Source organism: Apaloderma vittatum, unplaced genomic scaffold (assembly GCF_000703405.1).
Source record: "Apaloderma vittatum isolate BGI_N311 unplaced genomic scaffold, ASM70340v1 scaffold4397, whole genome shotgun sequence".
NCBI classification, from domain to species: Eukaryota; Metazoa; Chordata; class Aves; order Trogoniformes; family Trogonidae; genus Apaloderma; species Apaloderma vittatum.
The window spans coordinates 1-7,989 of record NW_009726536.1 but is presented as its reverse complement, the minus strand read 5'-3'; positions in this window follow the sequence as shown (position 1 = coordinate 7,989).

The window sequence follows — 7,989 nt, the reverse complement described above, 5'->3', positions numbered from 1 at the left end:
CGTGACCCGCTCAACACGCTGTCGCGGTTCTAAATTGTTTTTAAATAGCATCCTCACACACCCGGACCTTGACCGGGCACAGCATCTATCTTTTGAGTATCTTTCCACTTCCTCGGTACTTCCTCAGATTCCTCAGCTCATGCTGCTCAGGAGCAGCAGTTGCATCTGGTTTTGTCGAGGGAATAGCGGGAGGTACCCAACAAAAGATTCCCCTGCTGCCCGTGGCTTTGCTAAGGAAGGGTGTTTTTCACAGATACATTATATAACGCTACATCTAAGTACAAATCTCACCATCTCCCTTCAACCTTTCACACCGTATGACTGAAAGGGAGTTTATTTTGTGCACTGCACTTCCCACAGGCTCTGTATAAATAACCCAGCAGCTTATCAGATACCCAGCGGCACTTCCACAGAGCAGGTAGGCAAAGGCAGGCTTTGATCAGAGCAGCCAGCAAGGCTGGGCCAGAAGGGTTCAAAGCAAAAAGCACCAGAACGGAATTTACAAGTCAGCTGCCATCTCTTTCTTTTTTTCCCCCCTTTTTTGCCATTTCTGATCAACAAAGAAACTGAGTTTTGATGCAGAAAGACAATTCTCCCCGCCCCCCCAAAAAAAAGCACCTTAGGACTAAAACACATGCCTGACCAGAGAGGTACTACCCTCTTGTGTAAGCACCGTGAAGCAGCAGCAACTCTGCACCTTCCTCCTTCATACCTTCTTCAACTATTCCTCCCCGCTCAGCCCTGCTAACCCTCTTAAAGCCACTATCCGTGACATTTTGCTTCCTTTTGTTTCAAGACACACGTTGCCATTCAACTCCTTCCCAAGCATTTCATGCAGGCGAGAGGGGAAATGTTCTTATTTTACTTGCGTGTCTTATCAGGAAAACAAAACCAAACCAAACAAGCTCCCACTGCTAAATGAGGGTCTTGCTTTACACACGACTGTTGCGCGTCTTGAGTTTTTATTCCTTTTGCTGCTCAAGATCAAAGGACGGACTACATCTGTGTCCTCTGTGAAAGTCAAAGCTGAAACCTCTTCAGACTTTTTACGTGGAATTCATTGGGCATCTGCATCCAAACCACTGCTGCACATCTCAGGTACAAGACAGCCGAGCCTCCAGCCTCTCCCCACTCACATTTTCCAGACAGGAGGGATGGACCGAAAAAAAAAAAAAAAGAAAGAAAAAAGAGAGGGAGCTGGCTAGCCCCAAGCTTTCTGGATCAGAATTCCTCACGTGGCACAAAGCTGAACCACTTCCTTGAAGAAGGAGACATTAAGTGATCTAGATGAAAACCTAATCCGCATTACACCAAGAGCACCTCCCAGCACAGATGCTGCGCCTGTCAGCAAGAGACGGTTAAAACGCCGATCCCCGGCCAGATGTGAACCCGCACCAAACCAATCCCTTTCTGCCCCCCAGGAGCGAGGCCGTGGGGCACACGGGTACCTGCCTCCACAGCTCCAGCTTTAATTACCCTCAGGGCACGCAAGCAATTAACGCACTAAGTCGCAGCGACTCCTACAACCACAATACATCTTCTGCTTTTTCCTCTCAGCTAACTCAGCGGGAACCATTACCAATAAACCAAAATGCCTTGTTTTATAAACTCCATGGAGTCCAGTCATTAAAAGAAAATGCAAACTAACTGGTGAAGCCATTGCCTGTTAAAATAAGCTTGGGGGAAAAAAAATTAAAAGGAGAGCACTACTGCAGACCTGCACACCGCACAGGAGAGGCAACCTACGGGATAATCCAGCAAAATGCAGAGTCAAACTAGTTGATTCAGTCTCTCCCCGTTCTGCAGTCTACGAATTCTCAGAAAATGCCCCACCATGCTTATTTTTAGTCTAGCCATGAAAGCTCAGTATCTCTCCCCTTATTTTCTTCCATTGACACACAACTCAGTCTATCACCGGAGGAGGAAAGGCTCCAACACCCTCGGCACACTGCGGCTACCGCGCGCCCTGTATTGCAGGCTCTCCTAGAGAGGAGGGGCTGCAATCAAAACCCTAAAAAAATCAAATCCTAAAAATACAATTGCCAGGGAGGACGAAGGAGAGCACTAGATGTGACAACACCGGCAAAGATGAAACAAAAGGTACACAGGTAGCTGAGTGTAACATTAATTCCTACTGCTGGAATTCTTACAAGGTTCTTCTTTAAATAGTGAAAAGAAATACATACTCTTACAATAATGGCATGGGGGAAAAAGGAAGCTGAACTTACTGCTGGCTTCAAACCATTACAATTCAGGTACAAAACCCCACAGCTCCTTTTTAAAGTCATGCTAGAGGCTGTAGAAGGTATACAGTTATGGAAAATAGATTTTTTTCTTCTAATGGACAAGCCTCCCAGCCTTTTTAATGATCCCAGGCATCTAAAATTCAACTAAGTGCTTATTAGCAGAGGAAGAATGAGTCACCAGGCCCTGCCCGGGCCAGCGGTGCCGCACTCAGGGCTGCAGCAATTCCCCCTCGGGCAGGGCTCTGAGGGTTCAGAACCCCGAGAACCCCGTTCGAGCGGCTGAAGCCCCGTTTGCTGGGGCTGTGGGGGATTCTTCCTTCCAGTCACCGATGGGTTTTAAAGCACAACTCTCGTATTGGTGGCATTTAAAAAACAGATGGTCTTTACATCAGTGCATGGACTTATTAGAACAAAAGATCAGCTGTGGTTTTTTCCACCAGATTGCTAAACCAGCAGAAAGTTGCCTGGCAGAACGGGGTAAGACCCAGCAACATTTATTTTCCAAAAAACACCATCAGAAGCCTGGCTCTGAGCAAGACGTTGCCTCTGCCTGCCACCTCCCCCTGACTGAGACATACCCTGCGTAAATACCCAAAATACACACAGCACAGGAGCGTTAAAGTTCAAAACTCAGAAAACGTTTTGAAATATTTCCATGTAAACTTTGAAGAAAATATTTCCAATGAATATATTGGTTAATTCTTCCAAGTTTTCTAAACATCGCAGTCTTGGATCTTCTTTTTTAACCTGCCTGTGCCCCAAACCATGCAAATATTCTTTATATCATACCGGCATTACTACAAGCAATATGTCATCAGTAATATATTAACTCAGCAACATATCATCAATGTCTGTTAAACTTCAGTTCTCGTTTTATGTTCTGGCACGCAAGGTAGAAGTGCACAGGAATCCCACAAAGGAATAATCCTAGAATGAAGATAACCCTAATCAGATCTCATCTTTGTGGTCACTATGGTTTCCCTAGGATTTCAAAATGCAGGTATTTAGGCTAATGACAGAAAGAGAATCGGTATCTTTTTTTGAAGGGTGACGGGACTGATTTTCTTCAGAACTATGAAATCACAACCTTTGCAAGCCAAATGGTAAAAATCATAAACAAATTAAAATGTGTATCACCACTAATCTTGAGAGTACTCCAGCAAGGCAACAGCCTGCCCTACATTGCAACACCTCTTACTTCTCTCCTCCTGAATCTCTGGCCTTTTGGTAGCAAACTCAAGTTGCTGCTGCCAGCTCTGAAGAAGAGGAGAATTATTTTTATTGACTTACGCTTCACTTTAAACATACCCTGACTTGAAATCCTCCTGACTTCTGTCCAATGCTGTTGCAGATTCTTCTTACTATCAGCTTACTAATCAGCAGGCAGAATAATAAGCTATTAGACAAGTCAACCCACGGGTACCAGCCCTCTCCTCGATGAGCAAATAACTGTTTTCCCCCTGCTCGTGTAACCAAAGAGGAGCGACAGCTCCCGAGCTCTGCCAACCTGAGCTACTCCTTCATTTGGATACAGGACTGAAAACTGTGCCCCCACCACTCCCTCTCTCAAAAAATTCCCTTTTTTTTTAGTCCCCACACAACAGAATGCACCAGAAACCAGCAGGAGCATCCAACCAGAAGGGTACATCTGCAGCCACCCTCCCAGCTACCAAGGTAAAAAAACCCAAACAGACCAAAACGTATTTTACGTTCCTCAAAACGCATCCCGCGCTCACGAGGGTGTCGTTCTTCACCGATTCAGTTAACGGCCTGACACCACACCAATGCTCCTCGGTCCTGGGAAACACGCTGATCTAATTCCCTCGCTTCTGTTCAAGCAGGAATTACGCTGGTCTGGCGAGACTGGAAAAAAGTGCTTGGGCCAGCACAAACCTGCGCCAACACACTGGCCTGAGCTTTGTGTGCTCAAGGACTCAACAGGGAAGAAATATGTTTTCATCTTAGATAGCCTGTAATTAAGTTTCACACGCTTAACAAAGCATAAGGCCTCACCATAATATTTAGGATCAGACGAACGTTTTTCTGGACTTCAAGACATCACAGAGCAAATACTGCACTTTTTCAAGCATTATATCACTTTTTTAATTGCCGTATGAAAAATGTTAAGTATCTTCAATGAAAAAAAAAAATCTCATTGTGCCACCATATATTGAGTTTGGGTATTTCGAAAGAGGCAGAAACAGAATGTATGGATACACCTTAATGCTGAATTTATCTCGTTAGCTCCAATGACAAACAACCAGAATTCACATAAACGCAGAAGTTCTGCTACTTGCTTTCACTATGGCTGCCTTTAAAACGTGATGCTAAGCCCACATAAAGAGGCTATTTACTCCTGCTACACAAACTACACAACGACACCAGACTACTACTGTGTCACTGCCCTTCCCAAGTCCTCTGAGTTTTAAAGATGGAGTATATTTTAATGCTGCAATTCCTTTTGCCCATCGAATTACTAAAACCTACCTGTGAAAACAACCTACCCTGAGAATTCCCTTACAACTCCTATCATTTGCTTTTATCTTTAGCAAGCATGTCTTCTGCACGCCACCAGCACCTCACCAGGGAAACAAACCACCACTGACATCGCTAATTCTAACTGCTGACATTGTTTGATTCGGTGTATTTTTATTTTTTAGTTTCAATCTACACGTCCACTTCCATTTCAAAATTAAAGACAAGCTTAAGGCAAGCACAAGGTGGCAACTCAGACCTGCCTCCCATTTTACTCAAACCTTCCCAAATACTAAGTAAGCGTTGTGGTTCTTCATGGATTTGAGCTGCAACCACATTATATCTTCAGCACAGTATTTCTTCTACAGTTTCACTGAAAGAAAACCAAACAAATGGGAAAAAAAAAACAACTTTCTTCCTTATGTTTCCCACAGACACTTCTCCCCTTACAAAACGATTCGTGATCCATGTAAGCCTTCAACAGGTGGAACACGAAAAAATACCACAGAAAAATGAAGATGTCTTCGTTATTGAACAGATCCACCATTTCCTAGGTGGGTTTCTGTTGCTCATATACATTTTCAAATGCTTCCAGTAAAAAGCACGCCTCCGTTAACACAGAGCATAAATAAACCTATTAAAAGCCTGGCTATTTTTTCCAGAACGGAGGTTAGTTTCTATTTTAAGGACGAAATACAGTTCTGCCACTGACAATCCTGGGGTTACGCTCAAAAAGGCTTTAAGCCACCTAATCCCAACAACATCCCCACGTAACTTGCCCAAAGGCACGTCTGAAAGACAACAGCCTCCCGGCGTCCCTTTTTGGGACACGGCACCGCCCAGAACAACAACATCAGGGTGTGTTGCAGCTTCCCTTCCTCCCAAGGATCTCCCACTCCCACCTCCAACAAGCAAAGAGCCCCATGGCAAGGGCTGCAGAGGAGGAATCACAACCAGAGATCTGTCCCGGTCACTCTGCCCAGGTCCTGCTCGCAGCGGAAAAGAGGCCAGGGGAAGTCAAGATCCTTTTTCTGGAGTTTTAGCTTTATTCTTCATCGAGCTGCACTTCCTCAGTATATTAAATCAGACTGCCACATCGCCCAAACACGTCATCACAGGCTATTTTTTATCAGATTATCTAATGTCTGAACAAAGCACTAGGGATGTTCACTTTCGAAAAATAAACCGTGCGCCACTGAACACGCCTTTAGCGGCGCACGCGTGGGTTGTGAGTTTGCAGGGAAGGGGGGTGCTGGAGGCGCAGAGCCCACCCCCCATCTGCAGGGCAGCACGGGCTGAGGAATGGGGAGGGGGAAAGAAGAAACATAGAATTTTCACACTCAGTCATCAATTTCTCTGGTCCTCAGGTCATCCTCATTGACCATCACCTTTTCTGTCTGAAAAATACACACACTCAGGGAGCCCTACAAACAGTTTACACACTGAAATAGTGCTCACACCTCAGCAGTGCCGCTCCTATACACAGGTCGATGTATCAATAACTTCCAGGGCAGGGGTTACACGACCCCACTACGCTCAGGCAGTACAACACATCCAGCCATACAGGAACCACCAGTTACAGGAGAAATTCCACTAATATATTACCTCTCTCTCCCCCCCCCCCCAAAAATTATCAATTTTAAAGTTTTCTGTTCTTCTCCACTGCCTCGTAATCCAGTAACTTAAAGATTAAAGGAGTTCTGAATTTCTACAGGCTACCTCTACCTACCGGATCCTGTGTTCAGCTCTAGCCCTTACGGTTATCAATTCGCTACAAGTCCTCCTTCGCTGGCACGTGGCAAGTTGGTTAATCGTGTATTCATACACACTGTAAGTTCCAACATATGAAAAAGAATTTGACACCTTCAACACTAGAGAGTCTCTCCCACTCTCTCATCTCTTCTTCATCTAAATAGCAACTCTGCATCTTTAGCTTCACAGCTTGCAGGGTTTTTTGGAGCAACACAAGCCTTAAGAGCCAGTTCAGCAACAACACGCTTCCCAACAATGAGAATATCAGTGTTCTGGCAGAAGGCAAGGAAAAAAGCGATTTCTAAATAACTAGACAAAACCAAATATATTTATATGCGAGTTTCTGATACTGCACTCCAATTACACCAGTCGTTTCACGGGGCCTTCATTATCTGTTTGTGTTTAGCAGGATAAATCCTCTGGGGCACAGCCTGCCTCCCTAATCTCTGCAACACCACAGTTATGCTCCACAGTAAGCACGGTGCCTGCTACGTGTCTGCTGCTGGATGTGTTAGCACAATCTGGCGAAACGACAGCTTTACACACTTCTCTTTAAGGAAACTAGGATTGTGCTTATCGGTCAGGTAACAGGGTCACTGAAGAGCAACGCAATAGTGTCCTTCAGCACACTCTGTCCCGTCTCCACAGGCTCAAGGTGATGCGCCACGCAGCTAGATCCCTTTGTAAAAGCCATTAACGAAGACATTTGTCGAGGTCAACACCAATGGCAGGGCTCTAACAGAAAAGATGATTAGCAGAGAGACTTGGTTATTTGTACCTACCATGTCTGAGCACAACGACGACGACATTTGTCTTCATAAGTGAACACATCCCTTTTGCACAGAACAACAACAACAAAAAGCCTAAGTTTTATTTAACTTCCATTAAGGCACGTAAAAAAACCAGAGGCCTCCAGCTGTCACGATGAGACTAATATTCCACCCTGACAGGAAGGCGCGTCTCATATTCTGAAGAGCGCCAGCCTACCCACACTGAAAACGCTACCAAGGCAAAGTCGTAACACAGCGATTTCTTATAAAAGCCATGGCTAGGTAGGAATGAATTGCGTACTGTTTTGAGGGACTTTTCCCTCGCATTAAGTAAAAAATTCTCCACATCTGCAGGTCAGAAACACGCACCAGCAGGAGCTGGCTCACGCAACGGGACCCCACCGACCCCGACCCCCTTCTGTGAGGCTGATACTCCCGACAAGACACGTCCTCTCCTTCAGCGGGCAGGGAAGGAAGAACAACAGAACAACCCCAGATTTATGGGGGACCTCTCTGGGGACAGTCTCCAGCCTACGGGGATTTCAATCCGAGCCAGAGGGGACCACGCGCAAAAGACAAAATAAGATTTCCAGACGACACGGAACAAGTTCGCTCTTCAACCAAGCCCACGCCGAGTTCGCTGACCTGCGGGCTGGAACCGAGGGGCCACGGAGCATCCCGGCAGCATCGCGGGGGGGCCCGGAGAGCAACACCACCAAGGTCGCTCCGGCCGCGGGGACAAGAGG